This window comes from Hydractinia symbiolongicarpus, chromosome 9, assembly GCF_029227915.1.
Source record: "Hydractinia symbiolongicarpus strain clone_291-10 chromosome 9, HSymV2.1, whole genome shotgun sequence".
In the NCBI taxonomy this organism is placed as follows: Eukaryota; Metazoa; Cnidaria; class Hydrozoa; order Anthoathecata; family Hydractiniidae; genus Hydractinia; species Hydractinia symbiolongicarpus.
In genome coordinates, this window is record NC_079883.1 from 8,514,425 (window position 1) to 8,534,600 (window position 20,176).

Genomic DNA, 20,176 nt, shown 5'->3' on the forward strand with positions numbered 1-20,176 from the left:
GTTTGGCGAATTCCAACGATGCCAAATTTATTGCCTTACTGAAACATTAAGACCACGAATTTTTAAAAAAACTACAGTTTTACTTAAAAAAATGTACAAAATGTTCGGAACATTTTGTAATGACGCAACTCTATTGGTTAATTAGGGTGTTTCCACGAGCAGTAGGTAATTTTATGGCCTCTTTTTAAAGCTGTCTGAATTCTGTTAACTCAAACGTTGTTTTTGTACTCGTTCTGTACGCAACTATATCAATATGTCTGGACGCGGAAAAGGAGGTAAAGGATTGGGAAAAGGAGGTGCTAAACGTCACCGAAAAATTCTTCGTGATAACATTCAGGGAATCACAAAACCTGCTATTCGACGTCTTGCTCGACGAGGTGGTGTCAAACGTATCTCTGGCCTTATCTATGAGGAAACCAGAGGTGTACTGAAGGTTTTCTTAGAGAATGTTATTCGTGATGCTGTAACCTACACAGAGCACGCTAAACGCAAGACCGTTACCGCTATGGATGTTGTTTATGCCTTAAAACGTCAAGGAAGAACTCTTTACGGATTCGGAGGTTAAGCGTTGTCATTGCTCAACAAAAACGGCTATTTTTATAGCCACAAATCTTTTAAAACATTACTTTGTGCACGCTTCCAAATTACACAATGTGTAAAGTCTTGTCACAGTTACATTTATTGCTATACGATACTATGTCATATATGACACAAAAAAAATTTAGAAATACTTTGTAGGGTTAATTTGCCTGGGAGTGTTTCCGTGAAAAGCTGGGTTAAGTTAAATGTAAGCAATAACATGGATCAATGTACTTGTCTTTTCTGCAAGTACAGCTAATAATACGTATGAAAAGTGAAGCTAATCCACACACACACATGGGGAAGTATTTTAAATGTAGGCTAGTGTTCTTAAGCACATTATTTAGAAGTTTTATTAACTTCGGTTAACTTGTAGTGACGCCAAGTAAATGTTTTTTTAAAGATGTGTGGTCTTAAAAAAGACCGTTTGTGTTTGGTAGACGTTGGTTTACTTGCTGCTTGTGTATTTTGTGACGGCTTTTGTTCCTTCACTGACTGCGTGTTTTGCAAGTTCTCCAGGCAAGAGAAGACGTACTGCGGTTTGAATTTCACGAGAAGAGATGGTCGACTTTTTGTTTTGAAGAGCCAAACGCGAAGCTTCGGAAGCAATGCGCTCAAAGATGTCGTTGACAAATGAGTTCATGATGCTTTGCTTGAAACTCCGACATCTGGGTGAACTTGTTTCAAAACATTGTAGATGTAAATAGCATAACTTTCCTTTCTCTTTCTCTTGCGTTTCTTTTCACCAGTTCCACCAATCTTTCCTCCTTTTTTGCCGGCTCTTTTTTCACCTTTCTTGGCTACTTTAGGTGCCTGTTTTCCTCCTTTAGCTGCTGCGTCAGACATGGTTAAAAATTTTTGCTACTTAACTTGTAAATAAGCATTAAACTGCAAGTCAAAACTTTTTGTTTATAAGTAAAAAAATCGGATCGAATTCGATCCGAAAACGCCGATACGCAATTTAATTGGTTAAAAAAAAAATCTTTTGTTTAATACTTAATTATGATTGGTTAAAAAAACATGATTTCGATCCTATTTTTATGATGAAAAAACGAGTAAAGTTTATTTCGTTAACACTTACGTTAAATATTCGTACGTTTTTGTATTAACTTACAAATCAAATCGCAGTTATGTCTGGACGTGGAAAAGGTGGAAAAGCTAAGGCTAAAGCCAAGACAAGATCCTCAAGAGCTGGACTTCAATTTCCAGTCGGTAGAGTGCATAGATTCCTTCGTAGAGGGCACTATGCTAACCGAATTGGATCTGGAGCACCAGTTTACTTAGCAGCCGTCTTGGAATATTTATCTGCTGAGATATTGGAGTTGGCTGGTAACGCAGCAAGAGACAACAAAAAAGCTAGGATTATTCCAAGACATTTACAATTGGCTGTTCGTAATGATGAAGAATTAAACAAACTTTTGAGCGGTGTAACCATTGCAGCTGGTGGTGTTTTGCCAAACATTCAAGCTGTCTTACTCCCAAAGAAGAACGACAAAGGACAGAAGAAGTAAACCGCTACACTCAGAAAACAACGGCTATTTTTATAGCCACACATCTTTAAAAAAACATTGTTTTTTTCACAAAACTATAACCTTAAAGTCTAATAGATAATCCATGCATACGCCTTGTCCTAAGTAACTCAAAGAAATTAAATAAAAAAATTTGATCACAACGTCAAAATAAATTGCACGTATTTGCCCCTACTAATGTCTACGGCCATACCACGATGAACACACCCGTTCTCGTCTGATCACGGAAGTTAAGCATCGTCGGGCCGGGATAGTACTTGGATGGGGGACCGCCTGGGAACTCCCGGTGTCGTAGGCTTTTCATTTTCATTTGTTGCCTTTTCATTTCAATGGTGCTGTGATATATTTCTTGTTATAACAATTAAGGAACGTGGCGGTTGTTGAAAGTGTTTCCTATGACATTTTCCTACGACATTTTCAGGTGATAGTACGAGAAAAAAGAGCTTTCAAATGCATACAAACTCGATCTATTGCCGATCATCCAATAACCCTGACGGAATGGCAAATAAAATAAAATTCCGCCGCCTTCCGAGGACTTATATCGCAATCACGTTTCGTAACAGCCAAGCGAGGTTTTACCTTAGCGTTTAAGTCACCACCGACATTTGGCCGCGCAACTTTTCTAAGCTCATTCATTTTGACTTAAGGAGGGGGCGAGCGCGGACGCAGGCCCCCACTACCAGAAATTGTACGGTCGAGTTACTGACGTTTGCAGTAATCGCAGAGGTCAGCCCAAGCGTAGTGCAATGCAAGAGCCTCACTCTGGAAGAAAACCCTCATTGATCAGTCTTTACTTCCCCGTCAGGTAAGTATGAGTTGGAACTGTACCGTAGCATGAGGGTACCCTTCAAAGTTTGTTAATGCTTGTGGCTTGAGTGTGTTATAAACTGCCGTGTCGCGGGGCATAGGCTGTATTCTCCCCCAGTGTACGCGTTTTGTTCCCGCCGTAGACTATGCAGAGTGCCGTCGGAAAGAGGACTGCTATTATTCTTTTATTGCTTATGTGGGCCGCCATCGGTAATAGTGCAACACCAAGGCAACCCGTGGTCACGGCGTGAATGAATCCACCTCCATGACCCAAGGCCAAAAATCAGATTAATATACTGACCATTCAGAGAATGGCCTACCAGATATTAAACTGATAAGAACAGATACTACACTTGATCTTAGCCATTAGGCCGAGAAGCGATAAAGAACAAGCGTTGCCATGATAGGCATCGTCCACACACCGTAACTGCTTGTGGAGCATGTCACGTTACTGTAAAGCTTACAACTGTCACCGCGTACGGATGGACGGCGACATAGTAAAAATCACGGCTGTTGATTTAGCCGTAGGATGGAGAGCGACTGTAGCGAGTGGATGGTAACTTACATGAATGCTAACAAAGGCGACGATACTAAGTGCGTGATATTACTTTCCAATATGACTGCGTACATTCCGTTTATCAACGCATTACGCCAGAACGTGCGCGCGCGTTACACAGTAGACCATGCAGCCGAAATGCGACAGTGCGACCCTGCCAGGAGTCGAACCTGGAATCCCCTGATTCGTAGTCAGATGCCTTATCCATTGGGCCACAGGGCGATGCTTATGACTTCGCCCCATCGTTATTTTGGCTTGCGCATTCGTTTTACTTACGACAGAATTCTTCGTGTTTGTAGCCATGAAAGAAAGGGACTTCTGTGAGTGAATTTTTTTACTGTGGTCTAATAAAAAAGTCGAAACGCAGTGCCCAATATATGAATTGCTCCTAATAGCCGGAAACAGGCCGTGTCGATGATGTAGGCCGACATACGCAACGCAAACCAAAGAACGCTTTATGAAAATCCTAACACGGGCGCGGAAGAAGCCCAAATTAACAGAGTAGATGTAATGCTGAAGACCTCAAACTCCAGCAGCTTCTCTTTCAGACTATTGCGTCGTGCTACAAATAAAAATTAACATGCTTTCGCATAGTCGCGGCTCCCAAAACGGACATTATACGATGTACAGAAACACACATTTCTGTTTTCGCGCCAAATCAATTCCCGGGAGTGGTACTTTTACGTCCGCATACTTCGCACCGTCTTAAATTATATCTCATTTACACGGTAATGTTTAGTATACTTCTACTGTGATAACAAGCATCGTTTATCGTTGGATTGTTGTAAGAAAACATTAAAAATGAGTGAAGCAGCTTCTCCAAAGAAAATCGCACCCAAGAAGAAACCTGCTGCAAAGAAGACAGCTGATCACCCTAAATATGTGGACATGATCAAGGCTGCTATCGCTACCCTAAAGGAACGCGGTGGTTCATCTCGCCAAGCTATTACAAAATATATTCATGCAAATTACAAAGTTGCTGAAAACTCAGATCATCATCTGAAAATGGCTCTTAAACGAGGAGTAACATCAGGCGATTTGATTCAAACTAAAGGCACTGGTGCTTCTGGATCATTCAAGCTAGGTCAGGTAAAAAAAGAAAAACCTAAGAAAAAGGCCGCAGCAAAAAAGCCAACGGCAAAGAAGCCTACTGCAAAGAAAAGTACACCAAAAAAGAAGCCAGCAAAGAAGAGCACGCCAAAGAAAGCAGCAAAGAAGCCTGCCACAAAGAAAGCCTCGGCTAAGAAACCAGCAGCTAAGAAACCCACAAAGAAGCCTGTTGCTAAAAAACCTGCAGCAAAGAAGGTCAAAAAGACTCCCAAAAAGGCAGCAAAGAAGACCGCAAAAAAATAATTTGTGTGTATCTGGCTATTACATTAACAAACGGCTATTTTTATAGCCACACATTTACAAAAAAACATTATCTTGGTACAAAGTTAAACTTGTTTAAGTCACTTAAACAGTTAAAAAAGAGTAATTTTAAGATTAGATTCCCTAAGTTTAAGTATTTTCGTTTTTAAATTTCTTATTTTCTTGCTTTTACTTTTCTTGCCCTTCATATTTTTAACATTGTCAAACTTTATGTAGCATAAAATTTTTATGTAGCATAAAATTTAAACAGAAAGCAGAACAAAGTTTGATATAAAAAGCTAGCCGTAATATTTTTTATGGATGTGTGGCTATAAAAATAGCCGTTTTTTGTTTGGTAAGATGCTTAGGCACGTTCCCCACGAATTCTTCTTGCCAACTGGATGTCTTTAGGCATGATTGTAACTCGTTTTGCGTGAATGGCACACAAGTTAGTATCCTCGAACAAGCCAACAAGGTACGCTTCAGAAGCCTCTTGCAGAGCCATAACGGCTGTGCTCTGGAATCGCAGATCTGTTTTGAAGTCCTGAGCAATTTCTCGCACAAGACGCTGGAAAGGCAACTTGCGGATCAAGAGCTCGGTTGACTTCTGGTATCTTCTGATTTCTCTGAGAGCAACTGTACCAGGTCTGTAACGATGTGGTTTTTTCACTCCTCCAGTAGCTGGTGCGCTTTTCCTCGCAGCTTTAGTGGCGAGTTGTTTTCGTGGAGCCTTTCCTCCAGTAGATTTACGTGCAGTTTGCTTTGTACGAGCCATATTTTAAGAAGTCGATGTAGTACGGATACACAAGACGGTCTAAAATGCACTATCGCGCCAAAGTTTTATTTCTCATATTGATTGACAGCTAAGGTTCAAAACAAACCATTTGATTGGTGCTAAGAAAGTAATTTCTGATTGGCTGCATAATGACATTACGCTCATTACTTTAACATTTTTATAAAATCTGTGTTTTTTGGCTACGGGAAAACGGCTGTATCTTCTGATACACAAAAGCTTTTGACTTTTTTTTTTTTTAGTAAGTAGCAGAAGGTTTGGCGAATTCCAACGATGCCAAATTTATTGCCTTACTGAAACATTAAGACCACGAATTTTTAAAAAAACTACAGTTTTACTTAAAAAAATGTACAAAATGTTCGGAACATTTTGTAATGACGCAACTCTATTGGTTAATTAGGGTGTTTCCACGAGCAGTAGGTAATTTTATGGCCTCTTTTTAAAGCTGTCTGAATTCTGTTAACTCAAACGTTGTTTTTGTACTCGTTCTGTACGCAACTATATCAATATGTCTGGACGCGGAAAAGGAGGTAAAGGATTGGGAAAAGGAGGTGCTAAACGTCACCGAAAAATTCTTCGTGATAACATTCAGGGAATCACAAAACCTGCTATTCGACGTCTTGCTCGACGAGGTGGTGTCAAACGTATCTCTGGCCTTATCTATGAGGAAACCAGAGGTGTACTGAAGGTTTTCTTAGAGAATGTTATTCGTGATGCTGTAACCTACACAGAGCACGCTAAACGCAAGACCGTTACCGCTATGGATGTTGTTTATGCCTTAAAACGTCAAGGAAGAACTCTTTACGGATTCGGAGGTTAAGCGTTGTCATTGCTCAACAAAAACGGCTATTTTTATAGCCACAAATCTTTTAAAACATTACTTTGTGCACGCTTCCAAATTACACAATGTGTAAAGTCTTGTCACAGTTACATTTATTGCTATACGATACTATGTCATATATGACACAAAAAAAATTTAGAAATACTTTGTAGGGTTAATTTGCCTGGGAGTGTTTCCGTGAAAAGCTGGGTTAAGTTAAATGTAAGCAATAACATGGATCAATGTACTTGTCTTTTCTGCAAGTACAGCTAATAATACGTATGAAAAGTGAAGCTAATCCACACACACACATGGGGAAGTATTTTAAATGTAGGCTAGTGTTCTTAAGCACATTATTTAGAAGTTTTATTAACTTCGGTTAACTTGTAGTGACGCCAAGTAAATGTTTTTTTAAAGATGTGTGGTCTTAAAAAAGACCGTTTGTGTTTGGTAGACGTTGGTTTACTTGCTGCTTGTGTATTTTGTGACGGCTTTTGTTCCTTCACTGACTGCGTGTTACTGACTGCGTGTTTTGCAAGTTCTCCAGGCAAGAGAAGACGTACTGCGGTTTGAATTTCACGAGAAGAGATGGTCGACTTTTTGTTTTGAAGAGCCAAACGCGAAGCTTCGGAAGCAATGCGCTCAAAGATGTCGTTGACAAATGAGTTCATGATGCTCATAGCTTTGCTTGAAACTCCGACATCTGGGTGAACTTGTTTCAAAACATTGTAGATGTAAATAGCATAACTTTCCTTTCTCTTTCTCTTGCGTTTCTTTTCACCAGTTCCACCAATCTTTCCTCCTTTTTTGCCGGCTCTTTTTTCACCTTTCTTGGCTACTTTAGGTGCCTGTTTTCCTCCTTTAGCTGCTGCGTCAGACATGGTTAAAAATTTTTGCTACTTAACTTGTAAATAAGCATTAAACTGCAAGTCAAAACTTTTTGTTTATAAGTAAAAAAATCGGATCGAATTCGATCCGAAAACGCCGATACGCAATTTAATTGGTTAAAAAAAAAATCTTTTGTTTAATACTTAATTATGATTGGTTAAAAAAACATGATTTCGATCCTATTTTTATGATGAAAAAACGAGTAAAGTTTATTTCGTTAACACTTACGTTAAATATTCGTACGTTTTTGTATTAACTTACAAATCAAATCGCAGTTATGTCTGGACGTGGAAAAGGTGGAAAAGCTAAGGCTAAAGCCAAGACAAGATCCTCAAGAGCTGGACTTCAATTTCCAGTCGGTAGAGTGCATAGATTCCTTCGTAGAGGGCACTATGCTAACCGAATTGGATCTGGAGCACCAGTTTACTTAGCAGCCGTCTTGGAATATTTATCTGCTGAGATATTGGAGTTGGCTGGTAACGCAGCAAGAGACAACAAAAAAGCTAGGATTATTCCAAGACATTTACAATTGGCTGTTCGTAATGATGAAGAATTAAACAAACTTTTGAGCGGTGTAACCATTGCAGCTGGTGGTGTTTTGCCAAACATTCAAGCTGTCTTACTCCCAAAGAAGAACGACAAAGGACAGAAGAAGTAAACCGCTACACTCAGAAAACAACGGCTATTTTTATAGCCACACATCTTTAAAAAAACATTGTTTTTTTCACAAAACTATAACCTTAAAGTCTAATAGATAATCCATGCATACGCCTTGTCCTAAGTAACTCAAAGAAATTAAATAAAAAAATTTGATCACAACGTCAAAATAAATTGCACGTATTTGCCCCTACTAATGTCTACGGCCATACCACGATGAACACACCCGTTCTCGTCTGATCACGGAAGTTAAGCATCGTCGGGCCGGGATAGTACTTGGATGGGGGACCGCCTGGGAACTCCCGGTGTCGTAGGCTTTTCATTTTCATTTGTTGCCTTTTCATTTCAATGGTGCTGTGATATATTTCTTGTTATAACAATTAAGGAACGTGGCGGTTGTTGAAAGTGTTTCCTATGACATTTTCCTACGACATTTTCAGGTGATAGTACGAGAAAAAAGAGCTTTCAAATGCATACAAACTCGATCTATTGCCGATCATCCAATAACCCTGACGGAATGGCAAATAAAATAAAATTCCGCCGCCTTCCGAGGACTTATATCGCAATCACGTTTCGTAACAGCCAAGCGAGGTTTTACCTTAGCGTTTAAGTCACCACCGACATTTGGCCGCGCAACTTTTCTAAGCTCATTCATTTTGACTTAAGGAGGGGGCGAGCGCGGACGCAGGCCCCCACTACCAGAAATTGTACGGTCGAGTTACTGACGTTTGCAGTAATCGCAGAGGTCAGCCCAAGCGTAGTGCAATGCAAGAGCCTCACTCTGGAAGAAAACCCTCATTGATCAGTCTTTACTTCCCCGTCAGGTAAGTATGAGTTGGAACTGCACCGTAGCATGAGGGTACCCTTCAAAGTTTGTTAATGCTTGTGGCTTGAGTGTGTTATAAACTGCCGTGTCGCGGGGCATAGGCTGTATTCTCCCCCAGTGTACGCGTTTTGTTCCCGCCGTAGACTATGCAGAGTGCCGTCGGAAAGAGGACTGCTATTATTCTTTTATTGCTTATGTGGGCCGCCATCGGTAATAGTGCAACACCAAGGCAACCCGTGGTCACGGCGTGAATGAATCCACCTCCATGACCCAAGGCCAAAAATCAGATTAATATACTGACCATTCAGAGAATGGCCTACCAGATATTAAACTGATAAGAACAGATACTACACTTGATCTTAGCCATTAGGCCGAGAAGCGATAAAGAACAAGCGTTGCCATGATAGGCATCGTCCACACACCGTAACTGCTTGTGGAGCATGTCACGTTACTGTAAAGCTTACAACTGTCACCGCGTACGGATGGACGGCGACATAGTAAAAATCACGGCTGTTGATTTAGCCGTAGGATGGAGAGCGACTGTAGCGAGTGGATGGTAACTTACATGAATGCTAACAAAGGCGACGATACTAAGTGCGTGATATTACTTTCCAATATGACTGCGTACATTCCGTTTATCAACGCATTACGCCAGAACGTGCGCGCGCGTTACACAGTAGACCATGCAGCCGAAATGCGACAGTGCGACCCTGCCAGGAGTCGAACCTGGAATCCCCTGATTCGTAGTCAGATGCCTTATCCATTGGGCCACAGGGCGATGCTTATGACTTCGCCCCATCGTTATTTTGGCTTGCGCATTCGTTTTACTTACGACAGAATTCTTCGTGTTTGTAGCCATGAAAGAAAGGGACTTCTGTGAGTGAATTTTTTTACTGTGGTCTAATAAAAAAGTCGAAACGCAGTGCCCAATATATGAATTGCTCCTAATAGCCGGAAACAGGCCGTGTCGATGATGTAGGCCGACATACGCAACGCAAACCAAAGAACGCTTTATGAAAATCCTAACACGGGCGCGGAAGAAGCCCAAATTAACAGAGTAGATGTAATGCTGAAGACCTCAAACTCCAGCAGCTTCTCTTTCAGACTATTGCGTCGTGCTACAAATAAAAATTAACATGCTTTCGCATAGTCGCGGCTCCCAAAACGGACATTATACGATGTACAGAAACACACATTTCTGTTTTCGCGCCAAATCAATTCCCGGGAGTGGTACTTTTACGTCCGCATACTTCGCACCGTCTTAAATTATATCTCATTTACACGGTAATGTTTAGTATACTTCTACTGTGATAACAAGCATCGTTTATCGTTGGATTGTTGTAAGAAAACATTAAAAATGAGTGAAGCAGCTTCTCCAAAGAAAATCGCACCCAAGAAGAAACCTGCTGCAAAGAAGACAGCTGATCACCCTAAATATGTGGACATGATCAAGGCTGCTATCGCTACCCTAAAGGAACGCGGTGGTTCATCTCGCCAAGCTATTACAAAATATATTCATGCAAATTACAAAGTTGCTGAAAACTCAGATCATCATCTGAAAATGGCTCTTAAACGAGGAGTAACATCAGGCGATTTGATTCAAACTAAAGGCACTGGTGCTTCTGGATCATTCAAGCTAGGTCAGGTAAAAAAAGAAAAACCTAAGAAAAAGGCCGCAGCAAAAAAGCCAACGGCAAAGAAGCCTACTGCAAAGAAAAGTACACCAAAAAAGAAGCCAGCAAAGAAGAGCACGCCAAAGAAAGCAGCAAAGAAGCCTGCCACAAAGAAAGCCTCGGCTAAGAAACCAGCAGCTAAGAAACCCACAAAGAAGCCTGTTGCTAAAAAACCTGCAGCAAAGAAGGTCAAAAAGACTCCCAAAAAGGCAGCAAAGAAGACCGCAAAAAAATAATTTGTGTGTATCTGGCTATTACATTAACAAACGGCTATTTTTATAGCCACACATTTACAAAAAAACATTATCTTGGTACAAAGTTAAACTTGTTTAAGTCACTTAAACAGTTAAAAAAGAGTAATTTTAAGATTAGATTCCCTAAGTTTAAGTATTTTCGTTTTTAAATTTCTTATTTTCTTGCTTTTACTTTTCTTGCCCTTCATATTTTTAACATTGTCAAACTTTATGTAGCATAAAATTTTTATGTAGCATAAAATTTAAACAGAAAGCAGAACAAAGTTTGATATAAAAAGCTAGCCGTAATATTTTTTATGGATGTGTGGCTATAAAAATAGCCGTTTTTTGTTTGGTAAGATGCTTAGGCACGTTCCCCACGAATTCTTCTTGCCAACTGGATGTCTTTAGGCATGATTGTAACTCGTTTTGCGTGAATGGCACACAAGTTAGTATCCTCGAACAAGCCAACAAGGTACGCTTCAGAAGCCTCTTGCAGAGCCATAACGGCTGTGCTCTGGAATCGCAGATCTGTTTTGAAGTCCTGAGCAATTTCTCGCACAAGACGCTGGAAAGGCAACTTGCGGATCAAGAGCTCGGTTGACTTCTGGTATCTTCTGATTTCTCTGAGAGCAACTGTACCAGGTCTGTAACGATGTGGTTTTTTCACTCCTCCAGTAGCTGGTGCGCTTTTCCTCGCAGCTTTAGTGGCGAGTTGTTTTCGTGGAGCCTTTCCTCCAGTAGATTTACGTGCAGTTTGCTTTGTACGAGCCATATTTTAAGAAGTCGATGTAGTACGGATACACAAGACGGTCTAAAATGCACTATCGCGCCAAAGTTTTATTTCTCATATTGATTGACAGCTAAGGTTCAAAACAAACCATTTGATTGGTGCTAAGAAAGTAATTTCTGATTGGCTGCATAATGACATTACGCTCATTACTTTAACATTTTTATAAAATCTGTGTTTTTTGGCTACGGGAAAACGGCTGTATCTTCTGATACACAAAAGCTTTTGACTTTTTTTTTTTTTAGTAAGTAGCAGAAGGTTTGGCGAATTCCAACGATGCCAAATTTATTGCCTTACTGAAACATTAAGACCACGAATTTTTAAAAAAACTACAGTTTTACTTAAAAAAATGTACAAAATGTTCGGAACATTTTGTAATGACGCAACTCTATTGGTTAATTAGGGTGTTTCCACGAGCAGTAGGTAATTTTATGGCCTCTTTTTAAAGCTGTCTGAATTCTGTTAACTCAAACGTTGTTTTTGTACTCGTTCTGTACGCAACTATATCAATATGTCTGGACGCGGAAAAGGAGGTAAAGGATTGGGAAAAGGAGGTGCTAAACGTCACCGAAAAATTCTTCGTGATAACATTCAGGGAATCACAAAACCTGCTATTCGACGTCTTGCTCGACGAGGTGGTGTCAAACGTATCTCTGGCCTTATCTATGAGGAAACCAGAGGTGTACTGAAGGTTTTCTTAGAGAATGTTATTCGTGATGCTGTAACCTACACAGAGCACGCTAAACGCAAGACCGTTACCGCTATGGATGTTGTTTATGCCTTAAAACGTCAAGGAAGAACTCTTTACGGATTCGGAGGTTAAGCGTTGTCATTGCTCAACAAAAACGGCTATTTTTATAGCCACAAATCTTTTAAAACATTACTTTGTGCACGCTTCCAAATTACACAATGTGTAAAGTCTTGTCACAGTTACATTTATTGCTATACGATACTATGTCATATATGACACAAAAAAAATTTAGAAATACTTTGTAGGGTTAATTTGCCTGGGAGTGTTTCCGTGAAAAGCTGGGTTAAGTTAAATGTAAGCAATAACATGGATCAATGTACTTGTCTTTTCTGCAAGTACAGCTAATAATACGTATGAAAAGTGAAGCTAATCCACACACACACATGGGGAAGTATTTTAAATGTAGGCTAGTGTTCTTAAGCACATTATTTAGAAGTTTTATTAACTTCGGTTAACTTGTAGTGACGCCAAGTAAATGTTTTTTTAAAGATGTGTGGTCTTAAAAAAGACCGTTTGTGTTTGGTAGACGTTGGTTTACTTGCTGCTTGTGTATTTTGTGACGGCTTTTGTTCCTTCACTGACTGCGTGTTTTGCAAGTTCTCCAGGCAAGAGAAGACGTACTGCGGTTTGAATTTCACGAGAAGAGATGGTCGACTTTTTGTTTTGAAGAGCCAAACGCGAAGCTTCGGAAGCAATGCGCTCAAAGATGTCGTTGACAAATGAGTTCATGATGCTCATAGCTTTGCTTGAAACTCCGACATCTGGGTGAACTTGTTTCAAAACATTGTAGATGTAAATAGCATAACTTTCCTTTCTCTTTCTCTTGCGTTTCTTTTCACCAGTTCCACCAATCTTTCCTCCTTTTTTGCCGGCTCTTTTTTCACCTTTCTTGGCTACTTTAGGTGCCTGTTTTCCTCCTTTAGCTGCTGCGTCAGACATGGTTAAAAAATTTTTGCTACTTAACTTGTAAGATAAGGCATTAAACTGCAAGTCAAAACTTTTTGTTTATAAGTAAAAAAATCGGATCGAATTCGATCCGAAAACGCCGATACGCAATTTAATTGGTTAAAAAAAAAATCTAGTTTGTTTAATACTTAATTATGATTGGTTAAAAAACATGATTTCGATCCTATTTTTATGATGAAAAAACGAGTAAAGTTTATTTCGTTAACACTTACGTTAAATATTCGTACGTTTTTGTATTAACTTACAAATCAAATCGCAGTTATGTCTGGACGTGGAAAAGGTGGAAAAGCTAAGGCTAAAGCCAAGACAAGATCCTCAAGAGCTGGACTTCAATTTCCAGTCGGTAGAGTGCATAGATTCCTTCGTAGAGGGCACTATGCTAACCGAATTGGATCTGGAGCACCAGTTTACTTAGCAGCCGTCTTGGAATATTTATCTGCTGAGATATTGGAGTTGGCTGGTAACGCAGCAAGAGACAACAAAAAGCTAGAGATTATTCCAAGACATTTACAAATTGGCTGTTCGTAATGATGAAGAATTAAACAAAGCTTTGAGCGGTGTAACCACTTGCCGCTGGTGGTGTTTTGCCAAACATTCAAGCTTGTCTTACTCCCAAAGAAGAACGACAAAGGACAGAAGAAGTAAACCGCTACACTCAGAAAACAACGGCTATTTTTATAGCCACACATCTTTAAAAAAACATTGTTTTTTTCACAAAACTATAACCTTAAAGTCTAATAGATAATCCATGCATACGCCTTGTCCTAAGTAACTCAAAGAAATTAAATAAAAAAATTTGATCACAACGTCAAAATAAATTGCACGTATTTGCCCCTACTAATGTCTACGGCCATACCACGATGAACACACCCGTTCTCGTCTGATCACGGAAGTTAAGCATCGTCGGGCCGGGATAGTACTTGGATGGGGGACCGCCTGGGAACTCCGGTGTCGTAGGCTTTTCATTTTCATTTGTTGCCTTATTCATTTCAATGGTGCTGTGATATATTTCTTGTTATAACAATTAAGGAAACGTGGCGGTTGTTGAAAGTGTTTCCTATGACATTTTTCCTACGACATTTTCAGGTGATAGTACGAGAAAAAAGAGCTTTCAAATGCATACAAACTCGATCTATTGCCGATCATCCAATAACCCTGACGGAATGGCAAATAAAATAAAATTCCGCCGCCTTCCGAGGACTTATATCGCAATCACGTTTCGTAACAGCCAAGCGAGGTTTTTACCTTAGCGTTAAGTCACCACCGACATTTGGCCGCGCAACTTTTCTAAGCTCATTCAATTTTGACTTAAGGAGGGGGCGAGCGCGGACGCAGGCCCCCACTACCAGAAATTGTACGGTCGAGTTACTGACGTTTGCAGTAATCGCCAGAGGGTCAGCCCAAGCGTAGTGCAATGCAAGAGCCTCACTCTGGAAGAAAACCCTCATTGATCAGTCTTTACTTCCCCGTCAGGTAAGTATGAGTTGGAACTGCACCGTAGCATGAGGGTACCCCTTCAAGTTTGGTTAATTGCTTGTGGCTTGAGTGTGTTATAAACTGCCGTGTCGCGGGGCATAGGCTGTATTCTCCCCCAGTGTACGCGTTTTGTTCCCGCCGTAGACTATGCAGAGTGCCGTCGGAAGAGGACTGCTATTATTCTTTTATTGCTTATGTGGGCCGCCATCGGTAATAGTGCAACACCAAGGCAACCCGTGGTCACGGCGTGAATGAATCCACCCTCCATGACCCAAGGCCAAAAATCAGATTAATATACTGACCATTCAGAGAATGGCCTACCAGATATTAAACTGATAAGAACAGATACTACACTTGATCTTAGCCATTAGGCCCGAGAAGCGATAAAGAACAAGCGTTGCCATGATAAGGCATCGTCCCACACACCGTAACTGCTTGTGGATCATGTCACGTTACTGTAAAGCTTACAACTGTCACCGCGTACGGATGGACGGCGACATAGTAAAAATCACGGCTGTTGATTTAGCCGTAGGATGGAGAGCGACTGTAGCGACTGTGGATGGTAACTTACATGAATGCTAACAAAGGCGACGATACTAAGTGCGTGATATTACTTTCCAATATGACTGCGTACATTCCCGTTTATCAACGCATTACGCCAGAACGTGCGCGCGCGTTACACAGTAGACCATGCAGCCGAAATGCGACAGTGCGACCCTGCCAGGACCTTATCCATTGGGCCACAGGGCCATGCTTATGACTTCGCCCCATCGTCATTTTGGCTTGCGCATTCGTTTTACTTACGACAGAATTCTTCGTGTTTGTAGCCATGAAAGAAAGGGACTTCTGTGAGTGAATTTTTTTACTGTGGTCTAATAAAAAAGTCGAAACGCAGTGCCCAATATATGAATTGCTCCTAATAGCCGGAAACAGGCCGTGTCGATGATGTAGGCCGACATACGCAACGCAAACCAAAGAACGCTTTATGAAAATCCTAACACGAGCGCGGAAGAAGCCCAAATTAACAGACTAGATGTAATGCTGAAGACCTCAAACTCCAGCAGCTTCTCTTGCAGACTATTGCGTCGTACTACAAATAAAAATTAACATGCTTTCGCATAGTCGCGGCACCCAAAACGGACATTATACGATGTACAGAAACACACATTTCTGTTTTCGCGCCAAATCAATTCCCGGGAGTGGTACTTTTACGTCCGCATACTTCGCACCGTCTTAAATTATATCTCATTTACACGGTAATGTTTAGTATACTTCTACTGTGATAACAAGCATCGTTTATCGTTGGATTGTTGTAAGAAAACATTAAAAATGAGTGAAGCAGCTTCTCCAAAGAAAATCGCACCCAAGAAGAAACCTGCTGCAAAGAAGACAGCTGATCACCCTAAATATGTGGACATGATCAAGGCTGCTATCGCTACCCTAAAGGAACGCGGTGGTTCATCTCGCCAAGCTATTACAAAATATATTCATGCAAATTACAAAGTTGCTGAAAACTCAGATCATCATCTGAAAATGGCTCTTAAACGAGGAGTAACATCAGGCGATTTGATTCAAACTAAAGGCACTGGTGCTTCTGGATCATTCAAGCTAGGTCAGGTAAAAAAAGAAAAACCTAAGAAAAAGGCCGCAGCAAAAAAGCCAACGGCAAAGAAGCCTACTGCAAAGAAAAGTACACCAAAAAAGAAGCCAGCAAAGAAGAGCACGCCAAAGAAAGCAGCAAAGAAGCCTGCCACAAAGAAAGCCTCGGCTAAGAAACCAGCAGCTAAGAAACCCACAAAGAAGCCTGTTGCTAAAAAACCTGCAGCAAAGAAGGTCAAAAAGACTCCCAAAAAGGCAGCAAAGAAGACCGCAAAAAAATAATTTGTGTGTATCTGGCTATTACATTAACAAACGGCTATTTTTATAGCCACACATTTACAAAAAAACATTATCTTGGTACAAAGTTAAACTTGTTTAAGTCACTTAAACAGTTAAAAAAGAGTAAATTTAAGATTAGATTCCCTAAGTTTAAGTATTTTCGTTTTTAAATTTCTTATTTTCTTGCTTTTACTTTTCTTGCCCTTCATATTTTTAACATTGTCAAACTTTATGTAGCATAAAATTTTTATGTAGCATAAAATTTAAACAGAAAGCAGGACAAAGTTTGATATAAAAAGCTAGCCGTAATATTTTTTATGGATGTGTGGCTATAAAAATAGCCGTTTTTTGTTTGGTAAGATGCTTAGGCACGTTCCCCACGAATTCTTCTTGCCAACTGGATGTCTTTAGGCATGATTGTAACTCGTTTTGCGTGAATGGCACACAAGTTAGTATCCTCGAACAAGCCAACAAGGTACGCTTCAGAAGCCTCTTGCAGAGCCATAACGGCTGTGCTCTGGAATCGCAGATCTGTTTTGAAGTCCTGAGCAATTTCTCGCACAAGACGCTGGAAAGGCAACTTGCGGATCAAGAGCTCGGTTGACTTCTGGTATCTTCTGATTTCTCTGAGAGCAACTGTACCAGGTCTGTAACGATGTGGTTTTTTCACTCCTCCAGTAGCTGGTGCGCTTTTCCTCGCAGCTTTAGTGGCGAGTTGTTTTCGTGGAGCCTTTCCTCCAGTAGATTTACGTGCAGTTTGCTTTGTACGAGCCATATTTTAAGAAGTCGATGTAGTACGGATACACAAGACGGTCTAAAATGCACTATCGCGCCAAAGTTTTATTTCTCATATTGATTGACAGCTAAGGTTCAAAACAAACCATTTGATTGGTGCTAAGAAAGTAATTTCTGATTGGCTGCATAATGACATTACGCTCATTACTTTAACATTTTTATAAAATCTGTGTTTTTTGGCTACGGGAAAACGGCTGTATCTTCTGATACACAAAAGCTTTTGACTTTTTTTTTTTTTAGTAAGTAGCAGAAGGTTTGGCGAATTCCAACGATGCCAAATTTATTGCCTTACTGAAACATTAAGACCACGAATTTTTAAAAAAACTACAGTTTTACTTAAAAAAATGTACAAAATGTTCGGAACATTTTGTAATGACGCAACTCTATTGGTTAATTAGGGTGTTTCCACGAGCAGTAGGTAATTTTATGGCCTCTTTTTAAAGCTGTCTGAATTCTGTTAACTCAAACGTTGTTTTTGTACTCGTTCTGTACGCAACTATATCAATATGTCTGGACGCGGAAAAGGAGGTAAAGGATTGGGAAAAGGAGGTGCTAAACGTCACCGAAAAATTCTTCGTGATAACATTCAGGGAATCACAAAACCTGCTATTCGGCGTCTTGCTCGACGAGGTGGTGTCAAACGTATCTCTGGCCTTATCTATGAGGAAACCAGAGGTGTACTGAAGGTTTTCTTAGAGAATGTTATTCGTGATGCTGTAACCTACACAGAGCACGCTAAACGCAAGACCGTTACCGCTATGGATGTTGTTTATGCCTTAAAACGTCAAGGAAGAACTCTTTACGGATTCGGAGGTTAAGCGTTGTCATTGCTCAACAAAAACGGCTATTTTTATAGCCACAAATCTTTTAAAACATTACTTTGTGCACGCTTCCAAATTACACAATGTGTAAAGTCTTGTCACAGTTACATTTATTGCTATACGATACTATGTCATATATGACACAAAAAAAATTTAGAAATACTTTGTAGGGTTAATTTGCCTGGGAGTGTTTCCGTGAAAAGCTGGGTTAAGTTAAATGTAAGCAATAACATGGATCAATGTACTTGTCTTTTCTGCAAGTACAGCTAATAATACGTATGAAAAGTGAAGCTAATCCACACACACATGGGGAAGTATTTTAAATGTAGGCTAGTGTTCTTAAGCACATTATTTAGAAGTTTTATTAACTTCGGTTAACTTGTAGTGACGCCAAGTAAATGTTTTTTTAAAGATGTGTGGTCTTAAAAAAGACCGTTTGTGTTTGGTAGACGTTGGTTTACTTGCTGCTTGTGTATTTTGTGACGGCTTTTGTTCCTTCACTGACTGCGTGTTTTGCAAGTTCTCCAGGCAAGAGAAGACGTACTGCGGTTTGAATTTCACGAGAAGAGATGGTCGACTTTTTGTTTTGAAGAGCCAAACGCGAAGCTTCGGAAGCAATGCGCTCAAAGATGTCGTTGACAAATGAGTTCATGATGCTCATAGCTTTGCTTGAAACTCCGACATCTGGGTGAACTTGTTTCAAAACATTGTAGATGTAAATAGCATAACTTTCCTTTCTCTTTCTCTTGCGTTTCTTTTCACCAGTTCCACCAATCTTTCCTCCTTTTTTGCCGGCTCTTTTTTCACCTTTCTTGGCTACTTTAGGTGCCTGTTTTCCTCCTTTAGCTGCTGCGTCAGACATGGTTAAAAATTTTTGCTACTTAACTTGTAAATAAGCATTAAACTGCAAGTCAAAACTTTTTGTTTATAAGTAAAAAAATCGGATCGAATTCGATCCGAAAACGCCGATACGCAATTTAATTGGTTAAAAAAAAAATCTTTTGTTTAATACTTAATTATGATTGGTTAAAAAAACATGATTTCGATCCTATTTTTATGATGAAAAAACGAGTAAAGTTTATTTCGTTAACACTTACGTTAAATATTCGTACGTTTTTGTATTAACTTACAAATCAAATCGCAGTTATGTCTGGACGTGGAAAAGGTGGAAAAGCTAAGGCTAAAGCCAAGACAAGATCCTCAAGAGCTGGACTTCAATTTCCAGTCGGTAGAGTGCATAGATTCCTTCGTAGAGGGCACTATGCTAACCGAATTGGATCTGGAGCACCAGTTTACTTAGCAGCCGTCTTGAAATATTTATCTGCTGAGATATTGGAGTTGGCTGGTAACGCAGCAAGAGACAACAAAAAAGCTAGGATTATTCCAAGACATTTACAATTGGCTGTTCGTAATGATGAAGAATTAAACAAACTTTTGAGCGGTGTAACCATTGCAGCTGGTGGTGTTTTGCCAAACATTCAAGCTGTCTTACTCCCAAAGAAGAACGACAAAGGACAGAAGAAGTAAACCGCTACACTCAGAAAACAACGGCTATTTTTATAGCCACACATCTTTAAAAAAACATTGTTTTTTTCACAAAACTATAACCTTAAAGTCTAATAGATAATCCATGCATACGCCTTGTCCTAAGTAACTCAAAGAAATTAAATAAAAAAATTTGATCACAACGTCAAAATAAATTGCACGTATTTGCACCTACTAATGTCTACGGCCATACCACGATGAACACACCCGTTCTCGTCTGATCACGGAAGTTAAGCATCGTCGGGCCGGGATAGTACTTGGATGGGGGACCGCCTGGGAACTCCCGGTGTCGTAGGCTTTTCATTTTCATTTGCTGTGATATATTTCTTGTTATAACAATTAAGGAACGTGGCGGTTGTTGAAAGTGTTTCCTATGACATTTTCCTACGACATTTTCAGGTGATAGTACGAGAAAAAAGAGCTTTCAAATGCATACAAACTCG

General features: G+C 40.0%; 10 non-coding genes across 10 annotated transcripts; 4 read left to right on the forward strand and 6 right to left on the reverse strand.

Annotated features, from left to right (window-relative positions):
• The first annotated feature begins 2,287 nt into the window (after positions 1 to 2,287).
• On the forward strand, positions 2,288 to 2,406 carry LOC130660644 (5S ribosomal RNA). The gene has a single exon (XR_008987841.1). It is a non-coding gene; the product is annotated as a 5S ribosomal RNA (ribosomal RNA).
• Positions 2,407 to 2,756: 350 nt separating this feature from the next.
• Positions 2,757 to 2,921, reverse strand: LOC130659717 (U1 spliceosomal RNA). Its single transcript, XR_008986922.1, has one exon. It is a non-coding gene; the product is annotated as a U1 spliceosomal RNA (small nuclear RNA).
• Positions 2,922 to 3,106: 185 nt separating this feature from the next.
• Positions 3,107 to 3,298, reverse strand: LOC130660771 (U2 spliceosomal RNA). Its single transcript, XR_008987969.1, has one exon. It is a non-coding gene; the product is annotated as a U2 spliceosomal RNA (small nuclear RNA).
• A 4,879-nt stretch (positions 3,299 to 8,177) lies between these two features.
• LOC130660656 (5S ribosomal RNA) lies at positions 8,178 to 8,296 on the forward strand. Its single transcript, XR_008987853.1, has one exon. It is a non-coding gene; the product is annotated as a 5S ribosomal RNA (ribosomal RNA).
• A 350-nt stretch (positions 8,297 to 8,646) lies between these two features.
• Positions 8,647 to 8,811, reverse strand: LOC130659718 (U1 spliceosomal RNA). The gene has a single exon (XR_008986923.1). It is a non-coding gene; the product is annotated as a U1 spliceosomal RNA (small nuclear RNA).
• A 185-nt stretch (positions 8,812 to 8,996) lies between these two features.
• LOC130660772 (U2 spliceosomal RNA) lies at positions 8,997 to 9,188 on the reverse strand. Its single transcript, XR_008987970.1, has one exon. It is a non-coding gene; the product is annotated as a U2 spliceosomal RNA (small nuclear RNA).
• A 4,872-nt stretch (positions 9,189 to 14,060) lies between these two features.
• Positions 14,061 to 14,178, forward strand: LOC130658898 (5S ribosomal RNA). The gene has a single exon (XR_008986110.1). It is a non-coding gene; the product is annotated as a 5S ribosomal RNA (ribosomal RNA).
• A 354-nt stretch (positions 14,179 to 14,532) lies between these two features.
• LOC130660479 (U1 spliceosomal RNA) lies at positions 14,533 to 14,699 on the reverse strand. The gene has a single exon (XR_008987677.1). It is a non-coding gene; the product is annotated as a U1 spliceosomal RNA (small nuclear RNA).
• Positions 14,700 to 14,885: 186 nt separating this feature from the next.
• On the reverse strand, positions 14,886 to 15,079 carry LOC130661485 (U2 spliceosomal RNA). Its single transcript, XR_008988676.1, has one exon. It is a non-coding gene; the product is annotated as a U2 spliceosomal RNA (small nuclear RNA).
• A 4,833-nt stretch (positions 15,080 to 19,912) lies between these two features.
• LOC130660668 (5S ribosomal RNA) lies at positions 19,913 to 20,031 on the forward strand. Its single transcript, XR_008987865.1, has one exon. It is a non-coding gene; the product is annotated as a 5S ribosomal RNA (ribosomal RNA).
• Positions 20,032 to 20,176: the final 145 nt, after the last annotated feature.